Below are 23,878 nucleotides of genomic sequence, written 5' to 3' on the forward strand. Positions count from 1 at the left end.
AAATACATTTAGATCCTATACTTCATGTGTCGTCTCTGCCATCATTTCTTTGCCTACACCTTGTCGACCTGACTAGGACCCCGTTTCTCCCGCAGGATGAGGGAGGCCCAGATCGGCCGGCCCATGGCAAGAGATATATAGAAATATATCTGACCCTCATGTATTTCTTTTTACATCCCCAAGAATAATCTACTCTAGCAGCTACAAAGACTGTTGTGAATCTATATGATGTACTGGATATACCTGAAATCATGTAATTTCATTAGAATATCAGCTCAACCTAACTACAGATTTATTGACAATCTCCCTTCCTCCTCCTCCTTCCCTCTCTGTCCTCCTCTCAATCTCTTGCTTTTACTCTCTCTTTGTGTGTTTAATTCAGTCAGGCATATTTATATCAAACTTTGTCTTGACTTCTACAAGCTAGGGCATGGTGAGTATGTTATGTATATCAAATCTAGAGTTGGATCACAAAGATGTTCCACATGATAGTAAGGTGATATTAACCTTCCCCACAGATTTATGCATCTTCTCATCATCTGAATTTCAGAATGAAAACACACAGACACAGGCATACACACAAACACACACACACACACACACACACACACACACACATACAAACACACACACTAGATATTTAATAAAATAGGGTCTCTTAAATTGAAGATACAATCCACTTTAACCAACCAACAATGTATTCTTTTGTATGAAAAACTCAAAATGTAGAGCACTGAAATAATAGGAACTTACTCTGGTAACAATTTCATCTAGTTATTAGGAAAGACAAAAGGAAGGCTCTTTTAAAATAAAGATGTGACAAGATTAGAAACCAATGAAGATCATCAGAAATTTGAGGGAAAAAGAGTATTTTTCCCCTCTCAGTTAGCAATTAGACAGCTGTATTTTGCACAAGCTAAAATTGATACCACGAATATTGTGCTCAAGTTGCTTGAGCTAGAAATAGAATTGAATGTAACTTAGGGTGAAAAAAGTCTCCCCAAATGGCCACAAAACTGTTCATCCTATATCTACCAAGTTTCCTATTGATAGATAAGTGAAAGTTCTCTTACTTAATGTGTTTGTCTTCTCCTTCATTCCTTCCTTCCTTCCCATTTGTTCTTTCCCCTCCTGTTTCCTCCCCTCTCATTTCCTTCTTTTTTCTTCCTTCCTTCCTTTCTTCTTTCCTTCCTTCCTTCTTTCCTTCCTTCCTTCCTTCCTTCCTTCTCTCCTTTTTCCCTTCTTTATTCTACCCTCTGTTCTGTCTTCCTGACTTTCATTTGTCTCATCTTTTTTTCATTTTCCTTCCCATTTCCATCTCTTCTCATCCTTCCTTTTCCCATTCAGACTTTACTTTTTTCCTTCGTTTTGTTGTTTTACTTATTTTTTCTCTATCAAAGCAGATTAAAATAAGGAACATTAAAACAACTTATTTAAAGCAATATATCTGAGTAGGAAAATGCATAAGGACTCCACAATTGCAATTCATGATCATTTTACCCCATACCTATCTGGTGCTCTAGATCTTTTCATCAATTTATATATACATGTTCTTTAATGATATTTATAAGGACAGACTAATTTCAATAATAGTATTCAATGGACATTCATTTAATACAAATAAATAATTTAGCTGATATTTTATTAATCTCATTTAAATACATACATGTGGATTTGTTTGGTGAATAGAAATGTATTTCATTGAATTGTAATGTTCTGGAGAGGTAACAATATCAGCTGCTTATGGAAAAATAATCAAGACCTCTGTTATTTAATTACTATATTTTTAGATATTCAGGAATAAAAGAACAGTAAAAATGCCTTGTTGTATGTGGCTTACATTTCATGATATAGTTTGAAAAAATTAAATATAACAATAAAGAATTAATGACATTTTTAGCTATCTGGACTTGCTCATGGATAGGAGGAAGATTAGACTTTGATAGGGTAATTGAAGGTCTGTGTCAGGCATTAGTTCAGGGGAACTCTAAAATCTTTCAGGAAAAAAATACTCACAGCATGTTATATGACAAAACTTCCATTAACATTTCATTGGACTAATGATATAGCAATTATTCATACTTTCTCAAAGTCCTTTGAGTCACTCCATTTTCAGCAATATCTTAATAATAAATGGAGTAGCATTTTACCTGTGGTAGTAATATTATTGATCAAACATCATTAATGTTTGCAGCATTTTTAAGACCAATTACTTGATTATATAGTAGCCCCCCCGGCAAAAGCACATCACTTTCTCTGTTAAAGTTTGGCAGACAACAGCACACAAAAAACGCAATTTTACCTGCTACAGTGTCTGTCTACCTGCTTGATAATGTCAATCAATAAGTGAATTCACCGTCCTACAGCCTCTAGTAAACAAGATGTCTGCTCCATTTCAGATGCAAACAAAAGGAAAAGAAACAAGATATAGGTGGATCACAATAAAGTGCTTTGGATGTTGTTCAGTGGGCATTTGGAGAAAGATTAAAGGGGAGGAGTAGAGAGACTGAAAATTATATCTTCTAAAGAAAATATTGACTGGATCACCCATGACAACAGCACTGTAGTACATTGGAAAACTTTACTGCTGAAATAGGAATTTTTCTTTTATTTCTAAATAAGATTTTGATAAAAAAAAGCCTATGGGAATTAATGTGAATTTAAAGATATTCAGAGAGATTACCTATCTTCTCTACCAAGCCATCTATCAATCTATTTATTAGTTAATACATTAGTTATAGGCCTAATTGCTTTCAAAATTACATCCTATTTTACTGCCTACCTATGTTTTCTAATTCCTTAAATTTTCATGCTTACTGAATTAGCACGAAATTATAAAAACAGTTATTATTTCAATAAATCATTCCTGTGAAGTAGAGGCTTTTTCAAATCCAAAGAAATGTAAGGAATGTAAATGTAGAGATAGAGAGAATGAGTAACATTGGTAGTTAATTCTCACAACGCTCCACGATGAATGTGTCTGTACATAGACAGTTGGACTCTTCTTTAGTTCTGCTAAGGTCTCCTGTTGACACGATTGAAATGAGAATGTGAATTTTCATCAGTATTGCAACCCTGCATTTTACTACAGTCAAAGCTCCTTTTCCATCATAGCAATCATTTGAGATTGTCTTGAGATTAACATCTCTGCCTGTTTCCTAGATTACTACTCTCTTCTGATCTATTCATTACACAATTTCTTTTCTCAGAATCATTTCAGCTGTTTGATTTTCACTTAAAAAATACAAATGTAGAGAAGAATAAGTAGCTGTGGTAGGGAACATTTTGGACCAATATAACTGTCATTATAATAATGCATGGTGACAGATTTTGAGATTAAACTATGCCAGACACCCATGTAAGGTTGGAAATCTTAAAAGTCCCATCAAGACTCACAGATGGAAAACTAAAGTCAGTTTGTATAAAAATAAAGCATCAATTTACTTTTTTAAAAAATGCAATAATTCAAAAAACAAATGATAGTTGTCAAGACCCTGACTGCATCAGTGGTAAAGGCTTGATGTCCTTAAGACTGAAAAAGAAAAACTGTAGGTAATAAAGATAATTAAAGGTCAAAGTGATGAAACAAAGATCATTAGAGCCAGATCTAATCCCTGGCCATGAAGAATTTCAATATCTCACTTTCTTCCTATTCTTTCATGTTCTGTAACTGCATCCCTCTACAGGACTCAACAAGAAACTAGTCAACATAGGAAAGCTGTATTTTGTCTTTGATATTCTTTGTCCATACTGATGGAGAATAGAACTTTGAAAGTATTGGGAAAGGATCAAGTGTAGAGCAGAGTAACAGAAAACACTCTGTAAGTTATCTTAACATAGTTAAATTTTATCAAACCGTGGTATTAGTGTGAATTGAAATTGAAGAAATTACCACTAAAGTGAGAAAACAAAATGGCTATCCAAGTTTTAATAAGAAATCCACAGTGTGGTTAGGAAAAATGGCTCAGAGTTAAAGAATACTTAGTGCTCTTACAGAGGATCCAGAATTAACTCAAAATACCCACATACTAGTTCACATTCAACTGTAACTCAAGCCCCAGAGAATTTGACATACTCATGTCTGAAGGCACCAAGCAGAACCACATACATATATTCAGTCAAAATGCTCACATAAAAAAAAAAAGAAAACAGAATACATCTAAATTTTTAAAAGTAATCAGCAAATATTCTATTATAACTCTGTTCTGATCTATCATCAGGCACATACAGGCACCAGGCATATAAACATATATACACTCAGAAACATATTCAAATACATGCACAGAGTAATACTCATATGCACACATACATGAATGTACATTGTGTCTATTTAAAAATGTGGCAATATCAAAGGAACTTCAATTAAACAAAGAATATTCATTATGGCTGAGAAGGTTGTAAAATAAAGAACTTTGTAGGTCACAGACACTTTGAACAGTATTAAAATTGATTTTCTCAGGAGCACAATTGCCAGGCTTAGGGAGGGAGCTTTATTCCCATTTATAGATAAGGAACTTAATCTGAAAGAGGTCCAAGAGGGTGTTTGAAGTCTGACAATCAATGTTAGAAGTTACACTCAAATCCTGGCAGTCTGAGCTTCAGTCTAGTTATGCCCTCTACAACCATTGCAAAGAAAACCACATGATAGAACAGTTTGTGGATCAAAGAACATAGCATTTGCATCATACTATCAACTTTTCTGAGGTTACCAGAAAGCTATAAGCCTATGCAAAGATCGACCAACCCACTTAGGTTGATTCAGATCATTGTAAACTCTATTTTTATAATGTTTATATATTTTGACTTGTAGATAATTTCTTGTCACACAAACCAAATTTTAATAAATTTTTAAACTAATTCCACAGTATGTCTTGTAACCACCTTTAATAATACTGAGATAAGCTGATGGCAGAAGGGTCATGAAAAATAGAAAAGGTCATTCAATTTTATCCTTTAATTTTCATAATGTAGATGTCAAATAAAACATTTAATACAATATGTATCTTGAATAAAGAGAAGATGATACTGAGTTATATTTACTGAACTGCACAGTAAATTCTGCTGAATATTCTTTACATTATACAAAAGCTGAAGATGATTCTTCCAAACAGAGGTAATGCTACTGATTGTGAAGTGCTTGTATCACAATCTAAGCTCCACTCTATAACTGACTCAGTGGCATCCTGGAGAGGTATAGCAATATTCCCTTAGTTATCTACTTCTGTATCACAATCTACAGTAATTAATTATCCATAATAAAGATACTCTTAACAATTCTAAAGACTTGGTAAATTTAGCTGAACAGATGGACACTGTTGGGGATGACTATTGTGGCTTCATTCAAACACAAGTCTGTTTGAGGCAGTGACATTTAAAGTATATTCCTTCACATGTCTAGGGTATTGGTGCTGGTTTCCAGCTGAGGCCCCTTGGCTCTATGTATATATAATATTTCTCTCTTGATGACATCCCAACATTTAGTAGACTAGGCTGAGTCTTTTAACATAGCAAATGGATTCTAAGGGGAAAAAATAGAATTGTCATTTCTCATGAACTAAGTCTAGAACTGGCCCAGTTTCACTTCAGTAATGTTGCACTGGTCAGATATGTAACTAGGTATACTCCCTACATGAAAACTCAGGAGACTACTAAGTATCATATGTGGATGGTGTTCTGGTTTCTGTTGTTGGAAAACATGCTAAACAAATGTAACTTAGAGGAGGGTAAAGTTTATTTGGTTTGCAGTTATAGATCACAAAACATCACTGAGGAATATCAAAACAGAAACTCAAGACAGGAAATGGAAGGTGAGCCAGGTTGCTTTACCAGACTAAATTGGATCTGATCAATTAATTCATACCATAGATGAAGATACACAGTAGAAACCATGGAGAATATGGCTTATATTCAGAGAGTCCTCTGATACAATTCAGGACTACCTGCTTAGGATTGGTGACATCCAAAAGGAGCTAGCCCCTACCTTAGAATTGACATTCAAGACATGCCAGAAAACAATCTGATCTATGCAGTTCCTTCAGTAAATCTCTGCTGTCAGAGGACTATAGTCTATGTCAAGTTGACAGTCATAGCTCACCACCCATACAGTAGGAAGAAAAATGGGAACAGAGGAAGCGAGGAGCCGAAATGATGAACCTTAAAATCCATCGTTAGAACCAGTGCGCTCTCCTCCTGAATTCAACTCCCTCTTGCTCCCTGACAAGTCCTGCTTCTCATTTCCCCTACTAGGTCACTAATATACTTGGTGCAGTAGTGACATGAGTACATTGCTCAGCAACTAACAGTTCTAGATTGTGACTTAAGACCCTCTGAGAGAGGGAAACCATGATTGGTCCTGGAAAACTAGCCACTCAGTGCTAATGAAGTCATAGTTCTGGAGGAGAATCTATAAACACTACTTTACTCCTTTGGCATAATCTCTAATAATAGTCTATAAAGATTTGTCCTCACACCCACAGTTATGTCTTCACCCTTATCAAGGACACTTCTATTTGAAACAGTTATATTATAGTACAAAAAAATCTGAAACCAATTAAATGATGAGTTTTAGAGCTCATTCCTGATAAATAGATTTACAATACACTCTTATCCCAGAGGCTCAGAACATTGCAGAAGATGGGGAAGAATCATTGTAAAAGCCAGAGGATCCGAGACTGCTGTGAGATTGAAGATGTACCAATAAAATCTCATTGACATTATATTCCAAATGCAAGCTGAATAAGGATGATGCCATTTGGCATGCCAAAGTACACAAAAGAAAGCCCATGAGGCCTAAACCCTACACAAAGAAATGCAGGAAATTTAAAAAAGCTAGAAGGGGAAAAGTTGATCTTCCCTAGGAAAAAAACACATCAGTTGTCTAGTGCCAAACAGTCAGCCCTGAAAACGTACATACAAGTAGCATTATATGGACTGAGCACATCATATTTAGGAATATATTATTATATTATGTATATGCACATATATATGGAATAACAAGTGATGAATATGGATCCTTGAATTTGGAGGAGAGTGAACAGAGTTATATGTGTAACTGTTACCTTTTCTACCCAGCCTCCTTCTTCCCAGAAATAATGACTCTGAGACTTAATTATACATGAATAAATGCTTAGGCCATATGCTTTCGGTTGTTCTACTACTAGATCTTAGAATAAATACCCATTTATTCTATTCTTAGTCCTTCCTCGTGGTTTGTTAACCTTTCCTCAGTTTAAGTATCCTTCCGCATTCAGGGCCAGTCTTTTCCACCTGACAGTTTCCCAGAAAGTTCTCCTTCTCTGACAGATGTCCAACCTTCTAATCCTGCTTCACCTCATTGGCCATAGAATTTTTATTGACAGGTGATGCTTCCAAACAGTATGTAAAGATTCTCTCTACATGCATGAGGGGATTTGGAGGGAGGAAAGGGAAGGGAAAAATGTCGTAGTATTGTAAAGGAAAATAGGTAACATAAACCTTAAAAACTGAATTTACATGCTCCCATATGTTATGTGATGACTACTTCTTGGCTGTCAGCTTCAGCAAACATGGAATGAACTACAATCCAGAAGTGAAGGGCAAATGTGTGAGAATTTTTGCTTGATTTGAAGTGGGTGAATCTACTACTAGTCCTGACCTTTAAGGAAAAAGAGCACATGCCTTTCATCTGGATCTTGATGTGGGAAGACAAAGTTTTAATCTGGCCACACATGCTGGAAATGTATATAACATGACAGAAGAACGACAGAAGAACGAAGCTTTCTCTTTGACTGTTTGCCTTGGCCTTACTAGCAAGTCCATTCCTCCACTGGCATTGGGGCCTACTTCTTTGGGATTCTAGTAGTTATAATATTATATTTTTATACATGTATACATGATATAATAATTAAATCAGAGTAGTTGTAGCCATTATCTCAAACATTTGCCTCCAATTAGTGCTTATATCATTCAAATTCCTCCCTACTAGCTACTTTTCAAATATACAATATGCTACAGTTAGGAGTATATTAGAAGATTTGGAGGGAGTAAGTAAAGGAGATTTTTATAATTATATTACAATCTCCAAGAGTTAACATTAAAGAAATATCCAAGTACATGAAAATATGAGTCCCAATATCACTAGTTTTCAAGGAAACACATTTCATAAACACAAAGACATTGAACCTGACACCAGTTAGAATGACAATTTTATATATATTTTAAAGAGGAATTATAGTATTATATTTTAGTATTGTATATAGTATCACATAAAGTAATAAATATATAAGTAGTTTACTGATAGTAATAATATAGTAATAACATGCTATATTATATATAGTATACTACATATATTATTGATATATAATATATATAGAATAAATTTGTCCATGTGTTAGAATTATTCAAAATAAAATCCATTATCTGTAAATTGTAATCTATTTCTATTAATGTATGTGCAACTAAAGAGAAAATGTAATATATAATATTAATCCAACAGAACTTTACTTGGTCCTCAAAGAGGTAGTTCATAATACAACATCTTTCAAAACACTATGATAAGTGAAAGAAGGCAGTAACAGAGAGACAAGTCTCATGTGGTTTGGTCTTCACATATTATGTCAGTAAAATATCAAATGTGAAGAAGAATGAAATATAGTGATGATTTCTTTGGGCTTTTCAGGAAAGAAACACAGGACTTTTGTGCAATGCGTATGCTGTTTCCATTTTGAAAGATAAACATAATTTAGGGATATTGTATAAAATTTTGTAATTAAAACTAAAAAGACCATAATATAAACTTAAAAGATTGATAAGAGGCAGATCTCAAGTACTTATTAATGCAATCGGAATTGAAGATACAATTTTCACTATGTTGTATAGTGGTCATTATTTCTTTGTGGAAGCTTATATTTGAAGAATTTTGTAAGATTTTTTGCTCAGTTTACCTTTTAATATGTAAGTAAATACTTAAAAAAATCAATTGCTGGGAGGTCAAATAGAATTTTTTTTAAGAATCACAATCTTCAGAAGGTTAAGAGATGGAATTCAAACTCAATTCACTGAATTCTAAAGTCCCCTACTCAACACCAAAATTTATTATGTTATAAATAATTTTTGTTTGTTAAATAGACATATACTATAGCTAGCATGAAAAGACACTCCAACTTTAAAAGAAATTAAACAAACATGGACCTGTTATATTATGCATACAATTCTTAGAAAACCAGTAAAAGGAAGAAAGCTAAGTACAAATGTTGCAAAAGTAAAGGAACAGATATTTTATAGACAAATACTTACAAAAGCTTTTTTAGTCTGTCCATTGGTAAGCAGAAATAAAACAAGAAGTTAAGGCTAAAAAAATAGATGTAGGGAGAGGACTCAAAGGGTTATTGGGAAATCTACACCCAAAGGAATCCATAGATATATTTATTTAGGGAAAGAGGCTTACATTTATTTTATATTTTGTGAAAAAGCATTGGATAGCATTTCTTTTGTAGAATTCAGAGTCATAAATAATCATTTATGTCACAGCATTTTGTATATACATCTTAATATTCTGGTGGCACTTTTTATGTTGTAGAACATTCTAGTGTATCATTTGATTTAAGATGTCCTTGATGTTTTAGAACTTGGTTTTTAGTGAGTACTTGGTAGAAAGCACTAACAAGAGTTTGATTTGGGATAAATAAGAGGAAGGTCACATATTTTATGTCTTCTCTCTGCTCAGTAGAGTGTTTGGGGTGGCTTTATCACCTTCATTATGAAGTTAAGTTACTTCAACATCTTGTCTCTGGATTTTTTCTATTTCTACCCAGTTTTCTTTGCAGTATAAGAATGACAGTGGCTTGCTGCTGCCCCATTAATATAAATTTTTCTTTCATTATTTTTGTACTATTAGAGCTTAAAACATTTTTTATGATAATCTGGAACATTAAGCCCCTTCTGTTAATTTAGCATATGTCCGCTTTACTTTCAAATAGATGTCAGAGTCAGAACTTTCTTCCTCTTGTCTGGAACAAAATTTCAGAGTTTTCAGTCTTGCCTTGTCATTAAGTTGATGACCACAATGTTTGTAAATTATGATGTTTTTCTGTCTGTTTGTTTGATCTCAGCAATGTGTCTTACTCATTGTCCTTTTGCTGTGAAGATAAACCATGACCAAGAAAGAGAGAAAGAGAGAGAGACAGACAGAGACAGACAGAGACAGACACAGAGAGAAATGGGGGGGAAACTTGACCTGTTGTGAGCTTTTGAAACCTTAAAGTACACATTCGGTGGCACACTTTCTTTAACAAAGCTACACCTACTCCAACAATGACAAGCCTTATAATACTTCTAAAACTTTCAAACAGTTCCAGTTCAATTCTCTGGTAACTGTGGGCTTATGTGGGCTATTCTCATTCAAACCACCACACTGTACTCCCTAACCCTCAAAGGCTTGTAGCCATATTATAATGTAAAATCATATTCAGTACAATTTCAAAAATCCTCCTAGTCTATCCCAGTCTCAAGACTGTTTAAATGCTCAGATTTCAAAACCTCTTCTGTGATTGATTGCAGTCTCTTAAATGAATTTAACACCTATAAACTCAAAATAAAAAGCAGATCATATACTTCTAAAGTGCAATGGCACAGAATATACATAACCATACCAAAAAATGAAGAAAGAGAGGATAGTGAGGAAATACTGGACAAAGGCACAGTCTAAAAATAGCAGCAGAAACCCCAAGTTCTGAATCCCCATATCTGATTGCAAAGCACTCTTCAGAATTCTAACTCCTTCAAGATTTATTAACAACAATACATTTCTCTCTTTTGGGCTCTTTGTACACCTGGTCTTCAGTTCTTAGACACACTGTGACTCTGGTATTTCCAACGCTGTTGAGTCTTTAACACAACCCATGTTAACCATCATAGCTCCATGCAGTGTTCTCTCTTGGCCTCCATGGAAGGAAATCCCTGATACATGTTTATCTCAGTAGATTTCATGAGCCATGGAGCTAGATTCCACAATCCCTTTCTTTTATCCTTGACTCTAAAGCCTAAACCAGGTGACTGTAACTGAGATGATTTTTTGCTCCACCTGGATGGAACTCAGTGTCCCTTTTCACTTACATTTACATCAACTTTCTGTTGTTGATGATTTCCTTTTTTACTTAAACTTCCCTTTATTTCCTTTTCAAGAGTTGAAAGTTGGAAATTTAGCTAGACAGAGTCTTCCCTTAGGTTACCACTCCCTTTAGTACAATTAGCCTCAGGCTTTTCTTTAAACATTTTTTTTCCCCTTAAGCCCTGGACTTAGCTCTATTACACTTCCCGGTGCTTTCTTTCTCCTTACAATGTACATTTTATATACCTCTTTTTACAGCTTGCTTCTTTTCACTACAGATCTGATGAGAGTGAGTACTGATAACCACACAACATAGTTAATACTTGGCTGTCTTAAAATATCTTTTGCCAAAACTACTAATTGAAAAGCTCCTCAATTTAGGCTCATGTAGATTTTTATGGCAAGGGCAAGAATCCTTGACATTTTTTCTTCTCTCTCTCTCTTTTTTTTAAAGATTTATTCATTTATCTATTTATTTATTTTGTATACAGTATTTTGAAAGCATGTATGCCTGCAGGCCAGAGGAGGGCATCAGATCTCATTATAGATGGTTGTGTGGCACCATATGGTAGCTGGGAACTGAAATGAAGACCTCTGGGAGAGTAGGCAGTCCACTTAAACTGAGTCATCTCTTCCCAGACATTTTTTCTAAACCATCAGGAGAATAGTCTCTATGCCACCCACTAATATGCTTTCTCATTGAATCTTCTTGAGCTGGGGTCCCATTGTTTGTATTTGGCCTCAGCATCACAATCCACCCTCCAAGCCCCACTAAAGCATTCAACTGCTTTTCCATGCCACAGTCCCAACGTCTTCCATAATTCTGCCACTCCCCCACCCCAAAAAACATCGGCATGTTCAAGCCTATCAGAGCAATATGCCACTCCTTAGAACCAACTTCTATCTTAGTTCTTGTTCTATTACTGGGAAAATGCACAATAATCAAGGCAATTTTCAAAACAGAAAATATTTAATTGGGGGCTTGCTAACAGTTTCAGAGGTTTCATCCATTATCATGGAGAGGGTATTGTGGCATGTAGTGAAGCTCTGAAATAGAGCTCTGCATCCTGATCTTCAGATATGGACAGAGAGACAGAGAGGGGAGAGGGAGGGATGGAGGGAGGGAGGGAGGGAGAGAGAGGGGGGAGGAGGAAGAGAGGGAGGAGGAGGAGGAAGAGAGGGAGGGGGAGGAGGGAGAGAGGGAGAGGGAGGGAGAAAGAGAGAGAGAGAGAGAGAGAGAGAGAGAGAGAGAGAGAGATCCTGAAAGGCCTTTTTTGTCCTCAAAGGCTATCTTCAGTGATACATTTCCTCCAACAAGGCCCTGCCCACTGCAACAAAACCACACCTCTAAAACTTCTACTTCTTTAAACAGTTCCACTCCCTGGTGGCTAAGCATACATAAGCCTGTGAGACCATTGTCATTTAAACCACCATACAAGTGATTGTGTTATCTATGAGTAAATCATTGGGTGTTGATTATGTATCTCCAAAATACACTTGGGGTTACTCAACAGTAATACTTTAACATTTAAACTGATCCTCATTTTGTGTTGTTATCCAGTTATTCTTAGGTATAGAAGATGATATTAGACTTAGTTTCTACTTCCTGGTCTTTATTAAATACAGTCTATTTCAAATGACTATATATTGTGAATAGATAACGACATCTTCAACTAAAATGTATATCTGGCTAACTGCTATTTTGGATCAAGTTCAGAGAAAAGATTAAATGTCTGCATGTCACATGCTTGGTATATTAAAATATTTTATTCTCCATAGTTGTAATTCAACATATCCATTGAATACAAATCACATGAAAGTCTTCTCTGTTATGTACTGAAAACTTTTATGATCACAAGGTGTATATATTGATATTCTGATCCATAGCCATATGAGTAAAAGGTACCATTTTTTAAGGAGATAATCAGTTCTAGTAGTCAGGTCATAATCATAGTGTTCCCATCATGGAACTAATGCCCTTAGAAAGAAGAGTAGAATTCTTTTCTTCCATGTGATCATACTATGACAACTTGGACATCTGCAAACTAAGAGGAATACTGTTAGGAAGAATGGAATCTGAACATATTTGATTTTGGATTTATCAAAGACCATAACTGAGGGAAATAAATGTATGCTATTTAAGTTATTCAATCTCTACAGAAGGTAATGTAAGATATTCTCTAAAATTTATGTGTTAACATATGTAGTACAGATTTAAAATGTTCTGTATAGGCCATAAGCCAAAGGCATGGTTGACATTCTATAGTGCTTGTGGGAGATAATAGAACATTTAATAACAGGAGCCTAGAGAAAGTAAGTTCTATCATAGAATATGAATTTAAAAAAGATATTGGACCCCATGTCCCTATACTTTCTGATATTTCTTGGTAAAGATGAGGTGAATAGCCTTCCACGGCAAGTGTTTCAACCAAATCTAACATATATTAAGGAATCTAAAGGTATATGGCTTGTGGATTCATTAATTTCAGTCCACACATATCTGTTCATGCTGTCTTAGTCCTGTGGCTATAAAATATATGATAGAGAAAGCACTTGATTCACCTGTGTCATTCATTAGAAAACAAACAGACTCATAAGGGATTCGTGGAGGCACTTCCCCAACTGAAGCTCCTTTCTCTGTGATAACTCCAGTCTGTGTCAAGTTGACACACAAAACCAGGCAGTACACCTACTCACTCAAGAATTCTGTAAAAACACTAAACTGGAAGCCGTAATACATAACTAAAGGACAGGTCAAGTAAGATACAATTTTAAAAAATAAAGAAGAGGAAGAAAAGAAGAAGAAAAGAAGAAAGCCCTGAGATATGTGCTATGAGATAAAGAGCCTCCAAAGATGGCATTAGGTTTGTTTTCTGATGGCTGCTGGACATGTAGCCTACACTTAAGAGTAGTTTTGTTTTCTCAGTGACACTCTTTTGGAGAAAACCACATTTTCATTTGGAAGTGATTACACATTGCAGATAGATTCTAGGTTAGGAATGGGGCATGTGCCTACTTCTTCTTTCAGCTCTATGACCCCATTGATGCAATCCCATTCAGGACATATGGATACGGTCTCAGTCTCTGATTTCATAGGGACTTCAAGCCTTTTAGGTGTCTCCCATTTTCTTTGGCTCTTAAACTTTTTTTCTCCTTCTCTTCTACACTGTTCCCTTAAACCTGAATAAAGATTTTTGATGGAGTTGTACTGTTTAGAATTTCTGTCACAAGTTCTCTCACTCTCTGCATATCATTTGACTGTGCATCTCCATACTTGTCCTTATCTGCTACAGGAGGAAGCTTCACTGGCGATGACTAACCAAGGCATTGTTCTATGCGTTCATCAGAATGTCATTAGGAGTCAATTTATTGCTGCATTCTTTTAATAAAGCAGCTGTATTTGATTTTTCTCTGTGTCCCTGTGCTACATAGTATCAGGTTTCTGGTCACCTAAGCAGTAATGGGCATGAGTTCTTTCTTGAGGAATGGGCTGAGTGAAAACAGATATTGTTTGGTAACTCCACAAGGTTTGTAACACCATTGCAATAGCATAACTTATAGACAAGACACCACTGCAGATGGAAACATTTGTAGTTGGGTTTGTATTCACATTTTTGTGGGGGAGTGTATGGAATACTTCATGTTCCAAAGACAGTAGTATGTAGGTTCTACAGAGGCACCAAATTGACTTTTCCATATTCAGTTCTATGAGTTTTCTCTTCAGCAAATGGGTCTTGTTATATGTCTGTGGAGAACAACCTATAATTGTGACAACAGACTGAGTTCTTTAAGAGTTCCAATAGGATCACCAACATCTCAATTAGATATAACCCACTCCCAGCAAGGGAAATTTCATTTGGAGACAGGAGATGTCCAGTTTGGACTCTGTCTCCCCCCATTATTTGGTGATGTCATTTAGACCACCTTTGTATGTCTATATTTTATGTAGCTTCTATTTGTTTCAGCTTTTCATTCAAAACTTGTCATACCTTTAGGATTACTTGACTTATGATAGAAAATGAGAAAAAAAAATGAACGAATTAATCAGAAACTCCTGTCTCTGTCATTTTCTGCCTCTATTCTACCTTTTCACCTTGTAACAACGCTAGAGCAGTTGTCTCATCTAAAACAACCAAAGGATGTGATTAACTTCAACAATCGCAGTTCTTTGCTTCCCCAGCATGTGATACTGTTTTTGAATTATGACGACTCTGTAGTTAAATACTAATTGACTTTGACATCTGAATGTCAGCAAGCACAGGTGCTCCAAACTTGTGAATTATTATCTTAAATCCTATAACAATCACACTACCTCTAAACACATTAGTTACTGGATGCTTTCACTTCAATTGGGAGATATCAAAGCAAAGGGAAGGGAGTTTATTAGAGCAACAGCATGGGCTCTAAAACATCTCAAGGAGATGAACACTAAGAGCCATTAAAGACAAAATATCCTTTCAATTTGAATGACAATAATAGCTAGGCATATCCATTAGTACATTAATAGTACATGAAGCCATTGCACTTTATCTATCTATCTATTAAAATTCTGTTTCCACACATATGGTAATACAATTAGTGATAATATAAAAGACTATTCAATATTTGAAAGATCTAGAAAGAGAAAAAATGAAAAGCATAGTTTTGAAAATGAACCTAGTAGTTTTAATTTTCAGTCTCATTTAGTATTAGTACAAAGATGCTAGCAAGGAGCTATGAGAGGTGGATATATTTAGGGATTGCTGAGTAAAGAAAATATCTTGAGAATGAACAAACAAACAAAAAGTCTGACGCCATACTAGGAATATGATTTAAGTACAAATTTTGTATATACCATCTTAATCATTTATCTTCTTTGAGATTCAAGGTTAAGTCACTTGAAACTTCTTGAGCTTTCATTTGTTCCCTTACAAACTTGGGACAAAATAACACCTTTCTCAGAATAAATATGAAAACAACACTTCTGGTTTCACTACTGTCTAGAATACTTGAAACTTGTCAATTTCCATCTCTTCAAAGAGTTAATTCTTAAATCCTTCAAGATGTTTACCAATGTGGTTGACTTATCATATTCACTTTATAGAAAAAGAGAACTGAATACGGATTGTATATTCACAGTAAACTGTGGACTTATTTTCTATACCGTGACATATTGTATTCATAAACCCCTTTGCATAGTGCCCTATAGAAAAAAAAACAAGTACCAAAAAATTGCATCAATATTTATGTTATATGCTTTAAGCTCTTCAGATACTTGCCTCACAGATGTGGCAGACAGCGAGCATGTGGGAAAGTAGCCAATAAGGCTGCTAAAAAGGCAAATGGGAGAAAGACGCAGGGCAAATATTTATGCCATGTGGCTAGGACCTGACCGTTCTTAACACTTTAAAACCAGCCAGGGTAGTTAGTGCTTCTTTTCCTCTAAGCGAGTCTGACGATCCTTTGTTCCATCAGAACTTTGGTTTCACAAAGTAGAAGGAAGACATCTCCTTCTGGGCTTGATTTTGTCTTTTGTTCTTGACTCTGACCTAGCTGTTTGGCCCACTTTAGTTCTTGAAATTGTTCCATCTCATGCTTAGAAGCAAGAGGCAAAGAGATATTTAAGCCTTGTCAAAGACAGTCTGAGATAAAAGAGCATCTTATTCCTGCACCAATAGTAGCCCCCAGCAGGTGTCCAAGTTTGATTTCTCTCTGCCTACCCTAGAGCCAGGGTACAGAAGTCAGGCTTCTGTCCTCCTTTTTATTTGTAACTTGATTTGATGAATGTCTCCCAGTATTATACTCAATCAGAGACTGTTTACTTTTCCAACAAAAAGCCTAAAGCACATCCTTACATTTTCTTTAAAATTTTTCAGAAGTTAAAAATAAGCCAGAGAGGAAATACAATTAACTGGAGCAGATAACCATATCTATTTTATCAGATGTATTATCCTCCTTTTGGAAACATATATAGAAAAGGATGTTAAGGTGCAGATTTTAGGTAATCCAAGGGAAGAAAGTAGAAACGCCTCATTAGTAAATCTCAACTGGGAACCAGTTCATTCTTAATGTCCTTCTGTGTCAGAAGGCATAAACAGTAAGGGCTGAACCACAAGGTGTAAGTATGGTGGGGTATCGCTGTATCTTCTGGGTATTGCTTTTCTACGCTTGTAATTGAAGTGTATAGACGAAGCTGCTGTGTCTCACCTGTTGAGAAGCTGGTTAGTATCTTTCATGTTCTACCGTAAATTTAACACTCAGCACCTCCCACTCCTGCTAGAATTCTGCCTCTCTCAAAAGTCACACTCTGAATGTAGCTTCAAAATCAGTTCACAGAAAATGTAACATTTGGGCAGACAGCTTGTATCTGTCTGAAAGAAAAGGTCATTTATTTCTACTATATCCTATTTTATTTGAGAAGGGTCTTTTAGTGATATCTTCTTGCTCTCTGCTCTACTTGTGTGAGAAAAAAAGAAAAACAAATCAAAATGAACAAAAAATGGACTATAGACAGCAAATTAGTGGAAGCCTCCCAGAATGTTCCTAAGAAATAACTTCTAAATCTGATAGGAGAAAACCAAAGAAAAAAATATTGCCTGCCCTCTCCCCCAACATTGTAAAGAATTATTCATTGATAAACATTTAAAATCAGGAATTCAGTAAGACTTAATGAAAGAGAGAAAGCCTGTAGATGAAAGTATACCAACTACTATGATAGAAGAAAACATTTCAAATGAGTGCTGAAGAAGCTGAACTGAGATGTAATCGCAGGCATATCTTCCTTCAGGCTTTTGAGATGTCAGGGGGAGAGTTTCAATAAGCTTTGAGATCATATCTTCATCTTGTCCCTTTGGGCCATTTGAATTTATTACTCACATGAGTAATAAATGTGTATATGTATATGAATAGATTCTGTGACATTCTCATTACTATCTACTCATGGACATTTATGTTGCTTTAAAATTTTCACCATTTAAACATTACACATCAAACATTTTAATACAGTGAAAAGCACTTCATCAGAACTTCTTAAGCTGTAGGTCATGACCTTACATGGGGTGAAAGTGGCAACTGTAAGTTGTTTCTGAGAACCTAGGGTTAATCCACAATTGATGCAGAATGAATCAGAGGTGTTTCTGATAGCAGTGGCCTGGGCCACATTAGGAAACTTTAATTGTGAACACAAATTATGGACACTTTGCCTAGCACAGGCTGGCACATCATAAATCATCAATGTACAGTGAAAGAGTCTAGAATGCTGGGTGCTTTAAACTGCAGACCTTGATTCTGTATACAAAGCAATTTGTTATAGATGTATGGTTGCTTAATTATAGAAATCAAAAAAAAATGAAATATTTTCTTATGGTCACATCTCATCATGTTAATGCCAAACTAAGGTTTGTTTTGTTTTGTTTTATTATTATTATTTTTTTAGATTGTATTGTGTTAAACTCTCTAATTTAAAAAGTGGCTGTTAGTTTAATGGCTTGAGTTTCATAAAGTATTGTTCAATGGGTATTGGCTTGTGAGGGGACAGAATGTTCAACGTTTTTTTTCTTTATAAATGGTCCTAAAAACACTCTTCTTATTTTACAATACATGATTATGTCAAGCAGCATTTTCAGCTTCAATGAATAAGGGATTTAAGTACCGATAAACTCAGAATATTGCTAAATATGCTGTAAGTCCTACAGTATCAAATATTGAACCAGAATTTAATTATCATAAAAGATAAAAAATCATACCCATCTCAGTGATGTGCAAATGTGCTTTTGTGTTTAATACATGGTAAAATTATGAGTGTGGCAAAGAACTGTTTTAAAGTAAATCTGTTTATGCTATATTTTCAGTGGATGCTGGATTTTAAATACTTGAGAGTCATAAAACATCTTTGGGATAAAAGGGTTGTGAGTGGAAAAAAGTTTAAGAACCTTTTTTTTTTTTGTTCATGCACGGTGACATATACCTCTAACTTAGCAAATGGGAAGTAGGGACAGAAAGATCTCTATGGGTTTGAGTCAGTCTGGTATGCAGAGAGAGTTTCAGTCTAGTCGTTGCTATAAAGTAAGTCCCATGTTTGAAAGAAAACAAAATAAAACAAAACCAACCAAATACTTTATTGCCTATAAAAACAGAGCACACAAATATACACTGTCAAAATAGATGATATTTGTATAGAGCTCATAAATGAAGAGACAGTACAGTACTATGTCTGAGAAAGATGTGCATTAAATTAAATGCTGCAAAGTAATTTTCTGTCTCCATTTACTAGGTATATAATAAAGGGACACATTCACTCCATGTGTTTAAGCATCTGATTCTTGTTCTGTCAATTCTGCCCTCATAAATAATCATAATTGGTATGTGTAGAATAAACCAGAAAACCTCAATCAGTGAATTTGGATAAAGACAAGATGGGAAATTGTCATTCAGTCACATAACTATTGAAAGGTTAATGTTTAATATTGCTGAATTCAAAATTTTATTTATAATGATTCGAATAAATGTTACAAATGAAACATGCAATAGACACCAATAATTTTCAAGATTTGGAGAAATTAATCAAGGAATTGTAAATTATGCTGCATGCCTGTCAGGTGCCAAGCATGACTATTGTACTAAACCTGCTTTGGGAAGTACTTTATAGATATAACCTTTCCTTCTTATACACATACACACTTGCACACTTACACACACACATGCACACACACACACACACACACACAAAGGTATATATAAAAGATACTATGAACATTTTAAGTGGATAAAAATAATAAAAATGAAAAAGCAACGAAGATGGAAGCCTTAGGATGCCATTAGAGTTTATGAATTTATGACATAATAACTTGCTTTTCTGAATTTAATAGCGATAACCAATGCTAGTAATGATGATGACATAAATGATTACAGCAAGGACACTTTTCCAAATTTGTTAACTTTGCACTTGAAATTACCTAATCTTTACCAGCTGTGTTTGCCCTCACAGTCTATTTGAGAAATATGTCACAGAGACATTAAATTGCATACTTTAGACAATCCATACACAGAAGTAATGAATAGAGTTGCCTTACTTAAATTTCTCTAGTATAGAGCTTCACAGTCACTGGCCTTTGGTGTCAGTTTTGTTTTAGCTTTTGACACAGGGATGACATCAAAATCATATTCATCTTTTATCATCTCCAATCTGTTGGAATTAACTCACTGTGTCACAACACTTGAATCATAATATCAATAGTTATTTGTTCCAATTAATTGGTGATATATAGTTTGACAAAATTATCTTTTTATGTGTAAGTATACTTGTTGTATATGTGTGTTCACAGGAATACACATGAATGTACAAAGATCACATGCTTTCCTCACTTACGTCCTACCCTGATTTGGTGATAAGATCTCTCAATTAGACAGGAGATTGCCAATTTTTCCCTATTTTCCAGCCAATGAATTCTAGAGATCTACATGTCCTAGCCTCCCCATTATTGCAGATATATAGTGTTTTGTGTTAGAATTTTTATGTAGGTGTTGGAGATCTGACCAAATTTCTTCATTTTTGCATGGCCATCATTAACTGAATGGACCATCTCTCTAGCCCCTCTGAAAATTATATATGTATGGGTACCTGAATGTATGTATTTGTCTGTCTTCTATCTATCTATTATCTATCTATCTACCTATCTATCTATCTATCTATCTATCTATCTATCTATCTATCTACCTACCTACCTATCTTTGTATCATAAATTTTATTCTAAAGAAATACTCTAATATAGTTTCATGCTTTAAATTGACATACAGACCTATAATGGAAAACATGTCCATATTATCAATAAAGATGTTAATATTTATGAAGAAATCATTCTCCGACGAAGATTCACTTGATAGTTATGTAAACATTTATTATTCAGTTGTAATTGGGTGGTATTAATTGATAACTGTGAAGAATTAGTACTTCAAAAGATTTTCATCTATGAAATCAAAGTCCTTGAATAGAGTAAAGCAAACACTTCAAAAACTTCAAGGAAATTATGTTGGATGAATACTAAGAGGGAAAAGTATAAAAACCTTTATTGGCAGTTAAGGTCATAAATCATAAGAAAATCAGCAAGGTCTTTACATCCTCTAGTTGAGTGGATAAATGATAAGCTCATTAATTCACTAATTTATTCATACATCTATTAATTTGCTCACATATGTATGTATTCATTTGTGATTTAGTAATTGATTCAATATTTATTTAAATATGCATATTATGCATGCTTAACACTGGGCTAATTGCTGCAGAGACCTGGATGTCAAATAGACTTATTCACACTTACATCACTATTGAATTTACAATAACCTCAAGAATATGCAGTACTTGCATTTGTTTGGAGTTTGAGTCTGTCACTCAGCTTCTTGTCATCGAAACGTGGCAACTTGCAAGAGGAAATCAGCACTTTTGTTGTTGCTGTTGTTTTTCTTGCTGTTGTTTTTATGTATTTCTGGATTTTACGTTAAGATATTGTGGATGGGAGTGCTGTCTTTGAATGCTTTCCACTGACATTTGGATTCCTTCACTTTATTAAGCTTGATTATGTTCTCAACTGCTTTGTGGTGCAGCTTTGTTAAACCAAAGGAAGCTGTGGGAAGAAATTCACATATCATACTCAGGTGTGGTAGGGGAATAGGATAGAGAAATTTTCCTCCTAGATATCTTCTCTGCTGTATAGCCTTGATCTAGCTCTTTGCTTCTTAGTGGGTCCTTCAGGCAGCTCTATTCCCTTTGCTCCTCTCAGCATTAAAATATGCATTCATTCCCATTCCTTCTCCTTTATACTTAAACATGGTAGGTATCTCCTACTTGCAATACCTAAAGTGTTATACCCTCTGATAGTTCCTTTGTAAAGTAATACTAACAAATTTTCATTTATTTATCTCATATTTGTGTCAGTTTCTTTACTAGCACATGGAAGTCTATGATTAGTTGTCCATAGCTATGTGCTATTACAGCAGCACTCATGAAAATACAAAAAGCCCTCATGGATTAAATAAAATAGAAATAATTGCTCTTGTCACCCCAAAAGCATCAAATATGGATGTCCAAGTTCAGCAATACATAAATGTACTACTAGTACACCACAACTGCTTCTGTTACTAATGTACTACCCATTGGCATGTGAAGACATACTGAGGTACTATTGCTAAAGCTTAAACTAATGTGATTTACAATGAAAGAGAAGGATGTACTTATAAGCTTTGAATGTATTTGAACTAGACCACATGGATAGGAATATAGAAAGAAATTATGGAAATGACACCCTCCACAATAGTCACAAATAATATAAAATACCTTGGTGTGACTCTAACAAAGCAAGTGAAAGACCTGTATGACAAGAACATCAAGTCTCTGATGTAAGAAATCAAAGATCTCTGAAGATGGAAAGATCTCCCATGTTCATGGGCTGGCAGGATTAATATAGTAAAAATGGCCATTTTGTCAAAAGCACTCTACAGATTCAATGTAATCACAATCAAAATTCCAACTCAATTTTTCATAGAGCTAGGAAGAACAATTTGTGAATTCATTTGGAATAACAAAAGACCCAGGATAGCAAAAAAATTCTTAACAATAAAGGAACTTCTGGGGAAATCACCATCCCTGACCTTAAGCTCTATTATAGAGCAATAGTGATAAAAAAAAAAAACTGTATTATATTAGTACAGAGACAGGCAGGAAGATCAGTGGAATAGAACTGAAGATCCATAAATGAACTCACATACCTATGGTCACTTTCTCTTTGACACAGGAGCTAAAACAATCCAGTGGAAAAAAAAACAACATTTTCAAAAAATGGTGCTGGTTCAACTCTCAGTCAACATGTAGAAGACTGGAAATTGATCCATTCTTTTCTCTTTGTACAAAGCTCAAGTCTAGCTGGATCAAGGACCTCCACATAAAACCAGATTCACTAAAACAAATAGAAGAGAAAGTGAGGGCCTTGAGCACAATGGGCACAGGGGAATATTTCCTGAACAGAACACCAATGGCTTATGCTCTAAGTTTGAGAATTGACAAATGGGACCTGATAAAATTTCAAAGCTTCTGTAAGGCAAAGGACACACTGTCAATAGGACAAATCTGCAACCAATAGATTGGGAAAAGATCTTTATCAATCCTATATCTGATAGAGGGCTAATATCCAATATATACAAAGAACTCAAGAAGTTAGACTCCAGAGAATTAAATAACCCTACTAAAATGGGGTACAGAGCTAAACAATTTTCAACTGAGGAATATTGAATGGATGAGATGTACTTAAAGAAATGTTCAACATCCTTAGTCATCTGGAAAAATACAAATCAAAACAACCCTAAGATTCCACCTCACGCCAGTCAGAATGGCTAAGATCAAAAACTCAGATGAGAGTAGATGCTGGCAAGGATGTGGAGAAAGAGTAACACTCCTCCATTGTTGGTGGGATTGCAAGCTGGTACAACCATTCTGGAAATCAGCCTTGTGATTTCTCAGAAAATTGCACATAGTACTACCTGAGGTCCTAGCTATACCAATCCTGGGCATATACAAACATATTACAAGGTCACATACTCCACTATGTTCATGTAGCCTTATTTATAATAACCAGAAGCTGGAAAAAACCCGGATGTTCTTCAACAGTGGAATGGATACAGAAACTGTGGTGCATTAACACAATGGAGTACTACTTATCTATTAAAAATAATGAAGTCATGAAATTCTTAGGCAAATGGATGGAATTAGAAAATATGCTGAGTGAGGTAACCCAGTCACTAAAGAAAACACATGGTATGTACTCA

The 23,878-nt window shown here is 34.9% G+C and overlaps 1 long non-coding RNA gene across 4 annotated transcripts in view; it reads right to left on the minus strand.

Annotated features, from left to right (window-relative positions):
* LOC116067980 overlaps window positions 1–6,239 on the minus strand; it is a 41,871-nt gene extending 35,632 nt beyond the window's left edge. For 3 of the 4 annotated variants that reach the window (XR_004109383.1, XR_004109382.1, XR_004109381.1), the window contains exon 1: window positions 5,981–6,239. This is a non-coding gene — a long non-coding RNA (uncharacterized LOC116067980). The remainder of the gene's footprint in view (window positions 1–5,980) is intronic. The other variant, XR_004109384.1, reaches the window with a different exon arrangement.
* Window positions 6,240–23,878: the final 17,639 nt, after the last annotated feature.

The sequence above is a fragment of the Mastomys coucha genome, unplaced genomic scaffold (genome assembly GCF_008632895.1).
Source record: "Mastomys coucha isolate ucsf_1 unplaced genomic scaffold, UCSF_Mcou_1 pScaffold22, whole genome shotgun sequence".
NCBI lineage: Eukaryota > Metazoa > Chordata > Mammalia > Rodentia > Muridae > Mastomys > Mastomys coucha.